We start from the raw sequence: 16037 nt of genomic DNA on the forward strand, positions 1-16037 counted from the left end.
AATGGAATGCAATGGAATTGATTGGAATGTGCAACGGAATGCAGTGAAATGTGGAATGGAATAAAATGTGGAATGGAATGCAATGGAATGGATTGTGGAATGGAATAGAATGTGGAATGGAATGAAGTGGAATGGAATGTTTAACGGAAAGGAATGGAATGGAATGCAGAATGGAAGGGAATGGAACTGAACGGAATGTGGAATGGAATGGAGGGGAAAGTTGAATGGAATAGAATGGGGAATGGGAAGAAATGGAATGGAATGTGGAATGGAATGAAATGCAATATGGAACGGAGCGGAAAGGAATGGAATCTGGAATGGAATGTGGAACGGAATGGGATGAAATGGAATGGAAAGTGGAAAGGAATGGAATCAAATCTGGACTGGAATGTGGACTGCAATGTTTAAAGGAATGGAATGGAATGTGGAATGGAACTGAATGGAATGTGGAATGGAAATTGGAATGGAATGGAATTGCATGTGAAATGGCATGTGAAATGGAAAGTGGAATGGAACGTGGAATGGAAAGTGGAAAGGAAGGTGGAATGGATTAGAATGGAACGTGAAATGCAATGGAAAGGAATGTGGAATGGAATGGAATAGAATGTCTAATGGAATGTGGCATGGAAAGGAATTGAAGGCAGAATGGAATGTGGAATGGAATGGGAAGGAATGTGAAATGGAAAGGAACGGAATGTGGAAGGGAATGGAATGGAATGGAATTTGAAATGGAACGAAATGGAATATGGAATGGAATGTACAAAAGGAATGGAATGGAGTGGAAGGTGGATTGGAGGGTGGAATGGAATGGAACGGAATGTGGAATGAAATGGAATGGAATGGGGAATGGAATGGTTTGCAATGTGGAATGGAATGTGGAATGAAATTGAATGGAATGAAATTGAAACTGGAATGGAATGTGGCATGGTATGAGAATGGAATGGGAATGGATTGGAATGGAATGAGGAATGGATTGGAATGGAATATGGAATGGAAAGGAATAGAATGTGGAATGGAAATGACTGGAACGTGTAATTGAATGGAATGGAATGAAATGGAATGTGCAATTGAATGGAATAGAACGGGGAATGGAATCTGGAATGTAAAGGAATGGAATGTGGCTTAGAATAGAATGGAAGTGAATGTACAATGGAATGTGGAATGGAATGCGGAATGGAATGGAATGGAATGTGGAATGGGATTGAGCTTGGAATGGAATAGAATGGAATGTGAATTGGAATTGAATGCAATGGAATTTGGAATGGAATGGAATGGAATGGAATGTGGAATGGAATGGAATGGAATGTGGAATGCAATGGAATGGAATGGAACGTGGCATTGAATGGAATGAAATGGAACATTGAATGCAATGGAATGGAATGGAATGTGGAATTGAATGGATTTGAACAGGGAAAGGAATGTGGAATGGAAAGTGGATTTGAATGTGGAAAGGAATGGAATGGAATGTTAAATGGAACGGAATGGAATGTGGAATAGAATGGAATGGAAAGGAATGTGTAATGGAATGTGCAATGGAATGTGGACTGGAATGCGGAATGCAATGGAATGGAAAGTGTAATGGAATGTGGGATGGGATGCAATGGAATGTGGAATGGAATCTGGAATGGAAAGTGGAATAGAATGTGGAATGGTAAGTGGAATGTAATGTGGAATGTAACTGAATGGAATGTGGAATGGAATGTAATGGAATGGAATGTGGAATAGAATGCAATGAAATTGAATGGAATGCGGAATGGAATGGAATGGAATGTGGAATGCAATGTAATGGAATGGAATGTGAAATTGATTGGAATGTAATATGAATTTGAATGAAAAGGAATGTGGAATGGAAAGTAATGGAGAAAGGAATGGAATGGAATGTGGAATGGAATGAAACATGGAATGGAATGTGGAATGGAATATGCAATTTAATGGAATAGAATGTGGAATGGAATGGAATCGAATGTCGAATGTAATGGAATGGAATGGAATTTGCAATGTGATGTAACGGAATGTGGAATGGAATGTGGAATGGAATGAAAAATTGAATGCAATGCAATGTGTAATGGAATGTGTAACCGAACGTGCAATGGAATGGATTGGAATGTGGAACGGAATGTGGAATGCTATGGAATGGAACGTGGAAAGAATTGTGGAATGGAATGGAATGGAATAGAATGTGGAATGGTATGGAATGGAATGTGCAATTGAATAGAATGGAATGTGGAATGGAATAGAATGGAAAGTGGAAAGGCATGTGGAATGGAATGTGGAACGGAATGTGGAATGGAATGGAATTGAAAGTTGAATGGAATAGAATGGAATGGAACTAAGAATGGAATGTGGAATGGAATGTGGAATGCAATGGAATGTTGAATACCGTGGAATGGAATGAAATGTGGAATGGAATTGAATGGAAAGTGGAAAGGCATGTGGAATGGAATGTGGAACGGAATGTGGAATGGAATGGAATTGAAAGTTGAATGGAATAGAATGGAATGGAACGAAGAATGGAATGTGGAATGCAATGGAATGTTGAATACCGTGGAATGGAATGAAATGTGGAATGGAATAGAATGGAAAGTGGAAAGGCATGTGGAATGGAATGTGGAACGGAATGTGGAATGGAATGGAATTGAAAGTTGAATGGAATAGAATGGAATGGAACGAAGAATGGAATGTGGAATGGAATGTGGAATGCAATGGAATGTTGAATACCGTGGAATGGAATGAAATGTGGAATGGAATGGAATGGAATTTGGAATTGAATGAAATTGAATGTGGAATGCAAAGGAAGGGAACGTGGAATGGAATGTGGAATGGAATGTGGAACGTATTGTGGATTGGAATGATGAATGCAATGTTTAATGGAATGGAATGGAATGTGGAATGGAGTGGAATAGAATGCAATGGGTAATGGAATGTGGAATGGAATGTGGAATGGAATGGAATGTGGAATGCAATGTAATGGAAAGTGGATGGAATGGATTGGAATGTGGAATGGAATGGAATGTGGAATGGAATGGAAAGTGGAATGGAATGAAATGGAATGCGCAATGGAATGTGGAATGGAATTGAATTGAATGAGGAATGGAATGTGGAATGGAATGGAATCTGGAATGGAAAAGAATGGAAGGCAATGTGTTATGGAATGGTGGTGAATGGAATGGAATTTGGAATGGAATGTGGAATGGAATGGAGTGGAAGGTGAAATGGAATGTGGAATGGAATGTGGAATGAAATGGAATGGAGTGTGGAATGAAATGGAATGGAGTTCGGAATAAAACGAGGAATGGAAAGTGGACTAGAACGTGGAATGAAATGTACAATGGAATGGAATAGAAGCGAATGTGGAATGGAAAGTGGAATGGAATGGAGTGTAACGATAAATGGAATGTGGAATGGATTGGAAAGTGGAATGGAATGGAAGGGAATGGAATGTGGAATGGAATGGAATGGAATGTAAGGGAATGTGGAATGGAATGGAATGGAAATTGAAATGGAAGGGAATGGAATGGAATGGAATAGAATGTGAAAAGGAATGGAATGGAATGCAATGGAATGGGCTGTGGAATGGAATAGAATGGAAAGTGGAATGGAAGGGAATGAAATGGAATGGAATAGAATGTTAAAAGGAATGGAATGGAATGGAATGGAATGGGCTGTGGAATGGAAAGGAATGGAAAGTGGAATGGAAGGGAATGAAATGGAGTGTGGAATGGAATGAAATTTAACGTAGAATGGAATGGAATGGAATGGAATGGAATGTGGAATGGAATGTGGAATGGAACATGGAATGGAATGTGGAATGAAAAGTGGAATGGAACGTAACGGTATGTGCTAAGGAACGTTGAATGGAATTGAATGGAATGTGGAATTTAATGGAATGGAATGTGGAATGGAATGTGGAAAGCAATGGAATGGAATGCGGAGTGGAATGTGGAATGGAACTTGGAATGGAAACTGGAATATAATATAACGTGGAATGGAATGGAATTGAATGGAATGGAATGTGGATTGGAATTGAATTTAATGGTATGGAACGTGGAATGCAATAGAATGGAATGGAATGTAGAATGGAATGTGGAATCGAATGGAATGGAATGCGGAATGGAATGTCAAATGCAATGGTTTGGAATGAGAAATACAATGTGTAATGGAAAGGAATGGAATGTGGAATGGAATGGAATGGAATGTGGAATTCAAAGGAACGGAATGGAATGTGGAATGGAATGGAATGGAATGGCATGTAATAGAATGTGGAATGGAGTGGAATGCAATGTGGAAGGGAACATGGAATGGAATGTGATGGAATATGGAATGGAATGTCATTCAATGTCGAAAGGAATGTGGAAAAGAGAAGAATGGAATATGGAATAGAATGGAATGTATTGTGGAATGAAATAGAATGGAATGTGGAATGTAATGGAATGGAATGTGGAATTGAATGGAATGGTATGGAATGTGGAATGGAATGCACTGGAATACGGAATGAAAAGTGGAATGGAATGGAATGAAAAATGGAATGGAAAGTGTAATGGAAACTGCAAAGGAACGTGGAATGGAAGATATAATGGAATGAGTAATGGATGGAATGGAATGTGGAATGGAATGGAATGGAATGTGGAATGGAATGGAATGGAATGTGGAATTCAAAGAAATGGAATGGAATGTGGAATGGAATGGAAATTGGAATTGAATGGAATGGAACGTGGAATGAAATGTGGAATGGAATGGAATGGAACGTGGAATTGAATGGAATGCAACGTGAAATGGAAAGTTAAATGGAATGGAATGGAACGTATAATTTAATGGAATGGAACGTGTAATGGAACATGGAATGGAATGGAATGGACCTTGAAATGCAACGTGGAATGGAAAGTGGAATGGAACATGGTATGGAACATGGAATGGAATGGAATTGAACGTGTAATGGAATGAAATGGAAAGTGGAATGGAAAGGAATGCAACCTGGAATGGGACGTGGAATGGAATGTGGAAAGGAATGGAAAGGAATGTGGAACGGAATGGAATGGAATGTGAAATGGAATGGAATGGAGTGGAATATAGAATGGAATGGAATGGAATGGAATGGAATGCGGAATGCAATGGAATGAAAGGTGGAATGGAATGGAACGGAATACAACGAAATGTGGAATGGAATGGAATGGAATGGAAACTGAAATATAATTTGGAACGGAATGTGAAATGGAATGTGGAATGGAATGTGGAATGGAAGTAATTGGAACGTGGAATGGAATGGAATGGAACGTGGAATGGAATGGAATAGAATGAAAAGTGGAATGGAACGTGGAATGGAACATGCAATGGAACGTGGAATGGAATGTGGTATGAAAGATGGAATGGAATGGAATGGAAAGTGGAAAGGAATGTGGAAAGGAATGCAATGGATTGAGAATGGAATGTGGAATGGAATGGATGGAAAGTGAAATGGAATATTGAATGGAATGTGGTATGAAATGTGGAATGGAATGTGGAATGGAACGGAATGGAATGAGGAATGGAATGTGGAATGGAATGTGGAACGGAACGTGGAATGGAATGTGGAATGGAATGTGGAGGGGAATGGAATGGCATATGAAATGGCATGGAATTTGGAAAGGAATGTGGACTGGAATGTGAAACAGTATGCAATAGAAAGTGGAATGGAATGGAATCGAATGTGGAATGGAAGGTGGAATGCAATGGGATGCAAAGTGGAATGAAATGTGGTATCGAATGGAATGGAGTGGAATGGGGAATGGAATGGAATGGAATGGAATGGAATGTGGAATGGAATGTTAAATGGAATGAAATGGAATGTGGAATTGAATGTGGAATGGAGTGAAATGGAATGGAATGTCGAATGAAATGCAATGGAATATGGAATGGAGTGGACTGGAATGTGGAATGGAATGTGGGATGGAATGGAAAGGAATGTGGAAGGCAATGGAATGGAATGTGGAATGGAATGGATTGGAATGTGGAATGGAATTTAATGGAAAGTGGAATGGAATGTGGAATGGAATGTGGAATGGAATGGAATGGAATGGAATGTGGAATGGAAGGTGGAATTGATGGAATGGATTGTGAAATTGAATGGAATGGAATTTGGAATGGAATGAGCAATGGAATGTGGAACGGAATGTGGAAAGGAATGGAATGGTATGTGGAAAGGAATGGAACAGAAGGAAGAATGGAATGTGCAATGGAATGTGGAATGGATTGTGGAATGGAAAGGAATGGGATGGAATGTCTAAAGGAATGGTGAATGGAATGGAATCAAATGAGGAACGGAATGTGGAATAGAATGGAATGGAATGTAGAATGGAATGGAATGGTATGTGGAATGGAATGGAATGGAAGGTGGAATGGAAGGTGGAATGGAATGTGGAGTGGAATGTGTAATCGAATGATATGTGGAATTGAATACAATAGAATGAAATTGAATGAGGGATGGAATGTGGAATAGAATGTGGAATGGCAGAGAATGGAACGGAGAGGATTGTGGAAAGGAATGTGGACTGGAATGTGGAAAGGAATGTGGACTGGAATGTGGAATGGAACGTGGAATGTAATGGAATGTGGAATAGAATGGAATGGAATGTGGAATGGAATGTAGTGGGTTGTGGAATACAATGTGGAATGGAATTTAATGGAATGTGGAATGGAATTAGGAATGGAATGTGGAAAGGAATGTGGAATGGAATGGAATGGAATGTGGAATGAAATGTGGTATTGAATGTGGAATGGAACGTGGAATGAAATGCGGAATGGAGTGTGGAATGGAACGTGGAATGAAATGGAATGAAATGTGGAATGGAATGTGGAAAGGAACGTGGAATTGAATGTGGAATGGAACGTGGAATGGAATGGAATAGAATGTGGAATGGAATGGAATGGAATGTGGAATCGAATATGTAATGGAAAGTGGAATGGAATGTGGAATGAAACTTGGAATGGAATGTACAACAGATTGTGTAATGGAAAGTGGAATGGAATGGAATGGAAGGTGGAATGGAACGTGGATTGCAATGGAAGGGAACATGGAATGGAAAGTGGAATGGAATGGAATGGAATGTGGAATGGAACATGGAATGGAATGGAATGCAACGTGGAATGGAACATGGAATGGAACACGGAATGGAATGGAAAGGAATGGGAATGCAATGTGGAATGTAAATTGGAATGGAATGTGGAATGGAATGGAATGGAATGGAATGTGGAATGAAATGTGGAATTGAATGTGGAACGGAAAGTGGAATGGAACGTGGAATGGAAGGTGGAATGGAATGGAACAGAATGTAGAATGAAATGTGAAATGGAATGGAATGGAGTGTGGAATGGAATTTGGAACGGAATGGAAGTTGAAATCGAATGTGGAAAGGAATGGAATGGAGAGGTTAGATGGAATGAAATGGAATGTTGAATGGAATGTGCACTACAATGAAATGCAATGGAATGGAATGGAATGCGGAATGGAATGGGGAATGCAATGGAATGGAATTTGGAATGGAATGTGGAATGGAATGTGGAATGGAATGGGGAAAGCAATGGAATGGAATTTGGAATGGAATGTGGAATGGAACATGAAATGGAATGTGGAATGTAATGTGCAATGGAATGTGGAATGGAATGGAATGGAATGTGGAATGGAAAGTGGAAAGGAATGTGGAATGGAACGGAATGTAATGTGGAATGGAATGTGCAATGGAATGCGGAATGGAACGTGGAATGGAATGGAATGGAATTGAATGGAATGGATTGTGGAATGGAATGTGGAATGGAATGTGGAACGGAACGTGGAATGTAATGGAATGGAACGTGGAAAGTGATGGAATGGAATGTGGAATGGAACTTGGAGTGGAATGGAATGGAACATGGAATGGGACATTGAATGGTACATGGAATGGAATGTGCAATGGAATTTGGAATGGCACGTGGAATGGAAAGGAATGTAAAGTGGGGGTGGAATGTGGAATGGAATGGAATGGAATGTGAAATAGAATGTGGAATAGACTGTGGAATGGAACGTGAAATGGATCTTTGAATGGATTGGATTGGAAAGTGAAATGGAAAGTGGAATGTAATGCAAGGCAATGTGGAAAGGAAAGATATGGAATTTGGAATGCAATGTGAAATTGAATGGAATGGAATATGGAATGGATTGTGGAATGGAATGTAATGGAATGTGGAATGGAACGGAGTGGAATGCGGAATGCAATGCAAGGCAATGTGGAATGGAAAGTGGAATGGAATGGAATGGAATTTGGAATGGAATGTGAAATTCAAAGGAATGGAATGTGGAAAGGAATGTGGAATGGAATGTAATGGAATGTGGAATGGAATGGAATGGAATGTGGAATTGAATGTGGAACAGAAAGTTTAATGGAATGGAATGTGGAACAGAAAGTTTAATGGAATGGAATGGAATCTGCAACGGAACGTGGAATGGAATGGAGTGGAAAGTAGGATGGAATTTTAAATGGAAATTGGAATGGAATGTGGAATGCAACATGGAAAGAAACGTGGAATGGAATGTGGAATGGAATGGAGTGGAATGCGGAATGGAAAGAAATTGAATGAGGAATGGAATATGGAATAGAATGTGGAATGGAACAGAATGGAACAGAATGGAATGTGGGAAGGAATGTGGAATGGAATGTGGAATGGAACGTGGAATGTAATGGAATGGACCTTGGAATGGAAAGTGGAATGGAACATGAAATGGAATGTGGCATGGAACGTGGAATGGCATGGGCAATGGAATGTGGAATGGAACTTGGATTGTAACAGAATGGGAAGTGGAATGGAATGTGGAATGGAATGGAATGGAACGTGGAATGGAACATGGAATGGAATGTGTAATGGAATGTCGAATATAATGGTATGTGGAATGGAATGGAATGGAAAGCAATAAATGAATGGAATGGAATGCGGAATTGAATGGAAAGGAATGTGTAATGGAATGGAATATGGAATGGAATGGCATGGAATGGAATGTGGAATGGAATGGAATAGAATAAAGTGGAATGGAATGTGGAATGGAATGGAATGTGGAATGGAATAAAATATGGAATGGAATGAAATGGAATGGAATGTGGAATGGATTTGAATGGAATGCGTAAAAGAATGGAATGGAATGGAGTGGAAGGTTAAATGGAATAGAATGGAAAGTGGAATGCAATAGAATGTGGAATGGAATGGAATGGAATGGAACAGGGAACGTTATTGAATGGAACATGGAATGGAGTAGAATGGAAATTGGAATGCAATGGGAAGGAATGTGGAATGGAATGGAATGGAATGTCCAATGGAATGTGGAATAGAATGGAATAGAAGGTGGAACAGAATGTGGAATGGAATGGAAAGGAATGTGAAATGGAAACAAATGGAATGTGGAATTGAATGTGGAATGGAATGTGCAATGGAATGTGGGATGGAATGTGGAATGGAATTTGCAGTGGAATGTGGAATGAAATGTGGAATGGAATGTGGAATGGAAAGTGGAATGGAATGGAATGGAATATAGATTGGAACGTGGAATGGAACGTGGAATGGAACATGGAATGGAACATGCAATGGAAAGTGGAATGGGATGTGCAATGGAATGTGGAATGGAAAGTGGAATGGAAAGAAATGTAACGTGGAATGGAATGTGAATGAAATGTAATGGAAAGTGGAATGGAACGTGTAAGAGAACACGGAAAGGAATGTGGAATGGAACGTGGAATGGAATGTGGAATGTAATGTGGAAGGGAAAGTGTCATGGAATGGAATGGTAAGGGATGGAATGTGCAATGGAAAGTGCAATGGTTCCTGTAATGGAACGTGAAATGGAACTGGAAGGGAATGTGGAATATGGAATGGAATATGGAATGGAACATGAAATTGAATGGATTGGAATTTTGAATGGAACGTGGAATGGAATTGAATGGAATGTGGAATGGAATGGAATATAATATGGAATGGAATGGAATGGAATGTGGAATGGAAAGGCATGGAATGTGGAATGGGACGTGGAATGAAACATGGAATTCAACGTGGAATGCAATGTCGAATCGAATGGAATGGAATGTGAAATGGAATGGAAAGGAATGTGCAATGGAAAGGAATGGAATGTGGAATTGAACGTGGAATGGAAAATGGAATGGAATGGAATGGAACGTGGAACAGAATGTGGAATGGAATGGAATGGTACGTGGAATTGAATGGAATGGAACGTGGAATGGAATGTGGAATGGAATGGAATGCAACATGAAATTTAATGGAATGGAACGTGGAATGGAATGTGGAATGTAATGGAACTTGGAATGCAACGTGGAAAGGAAAGTGGCATGGATCATGGACGGGAAAGTGGAATGGAACGGAAAGGAATGTGGAATGGAATGGAATGGAATGGAATGTGGAATGGAAAAGAATGCAACCTGGAATGGGATATGGAATGCGTCGTGGAATCGAAAGGAATGCAAACTGGAATGGGACGTGGAATGGAACATGGAATGCGACATGGAATGGAAAGTGGAATGGAATGGAATAGAATGGAATGGAATGTGGAATGCAATGGAATGAAAGGTGGAATGGAATGGAATGGATTGGAATAGAATGTGGAATGGAATGGAATGGATTGGAAAGTGAAATATAATGTGGAACGGAATGTGAAATGGAATGTGGAATGGAATGTGGAACGGAATGAATTAGAACGTGGAATGGAATGGAGTGGAACGAGGAATGGAATGGAATGGATTGGAACATGGAATGGGATGTGGAATGGAGCAAAGAATGCAACGTGGAATGGAATGTGGTATGAAAAGTGGAATGGAACGTGGATTGGAGCATGGAATGGAACGTGGAATGGAATGTGGTATGAAAAGTGGAAAGGGATGGACTGGAATGTGGAATGGAATGGTAAATGAATACAATGGAATGAGAAAGGAATGTGCAATGGAATGGAATGGAATGTGGAATGGAATGTGGAATGGAATGTGGAATTCAACGGAATAGAATGAGGAATGCGGTGTTGAATGGAATGTGGAACGGAATGTGGAATGGAATGTGGAATGGTATGTGTAGTTGAATGGAATGCAATGTCTAATAGAATGGAATGGAATGTGGAATAGAATAGAATGGAAGAGAATGTGCAAGGGAATGCGGAATGGATTGTGGAATGCAATGGAATTGAATGAGGAATGGAATTGAACTTGGAATGGATTGGAATGGGATGTGGATTGTAATGGAATAGCATGGAATGTGGAATGGAATGGAATGGAATGGAAAGTGGAATGGAATGTAATGGAATGTGGAATGGAATGGAATGGAATGGAATATGGAATGGAATGGAATATGGAATGGAATGGTATGTGGAATTGAATGGAAAGGAATGGAACATTGAATGCAATGGAAGGGAATGTAATGTGGAATTGAATGCAATTTAATGGGGAAAGGAATATGGAATGGAAAGTGGAATGCAATGTGGAATGGAATGAAATGAAATGTGGAATGGAATGGAATAGAATTTGGTATAGAATGGAATGGAATGGAATATGCAATGGAATGTGGAATGGAATGTGGAAAGGAATGGGATGGAACGTGGAATGGTATTGAAATTGGAATGGAATGGAATGGAATGTGGATTGGAATAGAATGGAACGGAATGTGGAATGCAATGCAATGGAATGGAAAGTGAAATGGAATTTGGAATGGAATGAGGAGTGGAATGAAATGCACTGTGGAATGGAATGGAATGTTAAATGGAATGGAATGGAATTGAAAGTGAAATGGAATTTGCAATGGAATGTGGAATGGAATGAAATGGAATGTGGAATGGAATAGAATGGAATGCAGAATGGAAAGTAGAATGCAATGGAACATGGAATGGAATGTGGAAAGCAATATGTAATGGAATGTGGAATGGAATGTGAAATGGAATGTGGAATGGAATATGGAATGAAGTGGAGTATGGAATGCGGAATGGAAAGGAATTGAATGTCCAATGGAATGTGGAATGCAATGGAATTCAAAGCGGAATGGAATGTGGAATGGAATGGAAAGGAATGTGAAATTGAAAGAAATGGAATGTGGAATTGAATGTGAAGTGGAATGGAATGGAATTGAATGTGAAATGGAATGGAATGGAATGTGGAATGGAATGTGCAAAGGAATGGGATGTAGTGGAATGTGGAATGGAATGGGTTGCAATGTGGAATGGAATGTGGAACGGAATGGAATGGAATGGAATGGAGAGTGGAATGGAATGTATTGGAACGTATACTGGAATGGGAATGGAATGGAAGGCAATGTGGAATGGAATGGAATGGAATGTGGAATGGAATGGAATGGAATGTGGAATGGAATTGAATGGAACGTGGAATTGAATGGAATTGAATGCAATGGAACGTGGAATTGAATGGAATTGAACGGGGAGTCGAATGTGTAATGGAATATGGAATGGAACGGAATGGAATGTGGAATAGAATAGAATGGAAGTGAATGTTCAACGGAATGTGGAATTTAATGTGGAATGTAATGGAATGGAATGTGGAAAGGAATTGAACTTGGATTGGAATGGAATGGAATGTGGATTGGAATGGAATGGAATGGAATGCAATATGGATTGGAATGGAATGGAAAGGAATGTGGAATGGAATGGAATGGAATGGAATGGAAAGGAATGGAAAGTGAAACGGAATCTGGAATGGAATGTGCAATGGAATGATATGGAATGTGGAATGGAGTAAAATGGAATGTGGAATGGAAAGTGGAATGGAATGGAACGTGGAATGGAATGTGGAATTGAATGTGGAATGGAAAATGGAAAAGAATATGGAATGAAATGTACTATGGAATGTGGAATGGAACGGAATGGAATGTGGAATGTAATGTGGAATGGAATGGGGAATGAAACGTGGAATGGAACGTGGAAAGGAAGGGAATGGAACGTGGAATGAAATGTGGAATGGAATGGAATAGAATGTGGAACGGAATCTGCAATGGAATGGAAAGGAATGTGGAATGGAAGGTGGGGATGAATGGAAAGGAATGTGGAATGGAATGCAATGGAAGGTGCAAAGGAATGTGGAATGGAATGCAATGGAATGTGCAATGGAATGTGGAATGGAATGGAACGGAATGTGGAGTGGAATGAGGAATGGAATGGAATGGAATGTGGAATGGATTGTGGAATGGAAAGGACTGTAATGTGGAACGGAATGTGGAATGGAATATGGAATGGAACGGAATGGAAAGTGGAATGGAATGTGCAATGGAATGGATTGCAAAGTGGAATGGAATGGAATTGATTGTGGAATATGATGAAATGGAATGGAATGGAATGTGAATGTAATAGAACGGAATGTGGAATGCAATGGAATGGAATGATATGAGGAATGGAATGGAATGTGGAAAAGAATGTGGAATTGAATGTGGAATGGAAAGCGGAATGGAATGGAATGTGAAATAAAGCAGAATGGGATGGAATGAAATGCGGAATGGAATGCAATAGAATGTGGAATGCAATGGAATGGAGTGAAATGTGGAATTGAATGGAATGGAAAGTGGAATGGAATAGAATGGAATGTGGAAGGAATGGAATGGAACGTGCAATGGAATGTGGAATGGAATGAGGAATGGCATGTGGAATGAAATGTGGAATGAAATGGTATGGAATGTAGCTTGTAATGGAATGGAATATGGAATAGAATGGAATGGAATGGAATGTGGAATGGAATGGAATGGAATGTAGAATGGAATGCAAAGGAATAGGGAATGGAATGGGATGGAACGCGGAATAGAATGTGGAATGGAATGGAATGCAACGTGAAATGGAATGTGGAATGGAATGTGGAATGGATAGTGGAATGGAACGTGGAATGGAATGGAAAGGAACGTGGAATAGATTGGAATGGAACCTGGAATGTAATATGGAATGGAATGCGGAATGTGACGTGGAACGGAATAGAATGCAACTTGGAATGGAATGTGGGAGAATGTGGAATGGAATGGATTGGAATGTGAAACGGAATGAATTGGAAAGTGGAATGGAATGGAATGGAATGTGGAATGGAATGTGGAATGCTATGTGGAATGGATCGTTTAAAGGAATTGAATGGAATGTGGAATAGAATGGACTGGAATGAAATGTGGAATGGATCATGGAATGGAATGGAATGGAATGAGCAATGGAATGGAAAGGAAAGTGTAATGGTATGGAAGGGAAAGGAAAGGAAAATGAAATAGAATGTGGAACGGAATGTGAAATGGAAAGTGGAAAGGAATGTGGAACCGAATGAAATGGAACGTGGAAGGCAATGGAATGGAATGTGGAATGGAATATGAAATACAACAGAATATCATGAAGAATGGAATGTGGAATGGAATGTGGAAGCCAAAGTGGAATGGAATGGAATGGAATGTGGAATGGAACATGGAAGGAAATCGAATGGAACATGGGATGGAAAGTGGAATGGAATGTGGAATGGGATGTGGAATGCAGTGTGGAATGGAATGGAATGGAACAGGGAATGGAACATAGAATGTAACGGAATGGAACTTGGAATGAAATGTGGAATGGAATGTGGAATGGAAAGTTGAATGGAACGTGGATTTGAATAGGGAACGGAATGTGGAATAGAAAGTGGAAAGGAATGTGAAATGGAATGTTGAATGGAAAAGAATGGAATGTGGAAAGTAATGGAATGGAATGGGGAATGGAATGGAATGGAAGTGGACCGGAATGTTATGCAATGGAATGGAATGTGGAACGGAAGTTGGAATGGAACGTGGAATGGAGTGGAAAGGAAAGTCGAATGGAACGTGGAATGGAAGGTGGAATGAAACGTGGAAAGGAATGGAATAGAAGGTGGAAAGGAATGTGGAATGGAATGTGGAATGGAATGGAGTGGAATGTGGAAAGGAATGTAATCGAAGGTGGAATGGAATGCGGAATGGAATGGATTGGAATGTGGAATGGAATTTGGAAAGCAATGAAATGGAATGTGGAAGGGAATGTGGAATCGAATGTGGAATGAAATGTGGAATGGAATGGAATGGAATGTGGAAAGGAATGTGTAATGGAATGGAATGGAATGTGGAAGGGAATGTGGAATGTTATGTGGAATGGAATGTGGAATAGAATGGAATGGAATGTGAAAGGGAATGTGGAATGGAATGCAGAAAGTAATGTGGAAAGCATTGGAAAGGATTGTGGAATGGAATGTCGAATGGAATGGAATGGAATGTGGAGTGGAATCTGGAATGGAATGGAATGGACTGAGGAAGGGAATGTGGAATGGAATGTGGAATGTAATGTGCAATAGAATGCAATGGAAAGTGGGATGGGATGTGGAATGGAATGGAATGGAATGTCTAATGGAAAGTGGAAAGGAATGGAATGGAATGTGGAATGCAATATGCAATAGAATGCGGAATTGAATGGAATGGAATTTTGAATTGAGTGTGGAATGGAGTGGAATGGAAAGTGGAAGGGAATATGGAATGGGATGTGTAATGGGTTGTGGAATGGAATGTGGAATGTAACGTGTAACTGAATGTGGTATGGAATGGAATTTAATGTGGAATGGAATGTGGAATGGAATGGAATGGAATGTGGACTGTTATGTGGAATAGAATGTGTAATGGAATGTTCAATGGAAAGTGCTATGGAACAGAATGGAAAGAGGAATGAAATTTGGAATGGAATGTGGAATGTGTCGTGGAATGGAATGGAATGTGGAATGGAACATGGAATGGAATGGAATGAAACGTGCAATGGAAAGGGCAATGGAACGTGGAATGAAATGTGGAATGGAAAGAGGAATGAAATGTACAATGGAATGTGGAATGGAAAGTGGAATGGAATGGAACGGGAAGTGGAATGGAATGTGGAATGGAAAGTAAAGGAATGTGGAAAGGATTGCAGAATGGAATTTGAAATGGATCGTGGAATGCAATGGAAAGGAAAGTGGAATGGAATGTGGAATGGAATGTGGACGGGAACGTGGAATGGAATGGAATGGAATGGAATGTGAAATGAATGTGGA

Source organism: Pongo abelii, chromosome 15 (genome assembly GCF_028885655.2).
Source record: "Pongo abelii isolate AG06213 chromosome 15, NHGRI_mPonAbe1-v2.0_pri, whole genome shotgun sequence".
Taxonomy (NCBI): Eukaryota; Metazoa; Chordata; class Mammalia; order Primates; family Hominidae; genus Pongo; species Pongo abelii.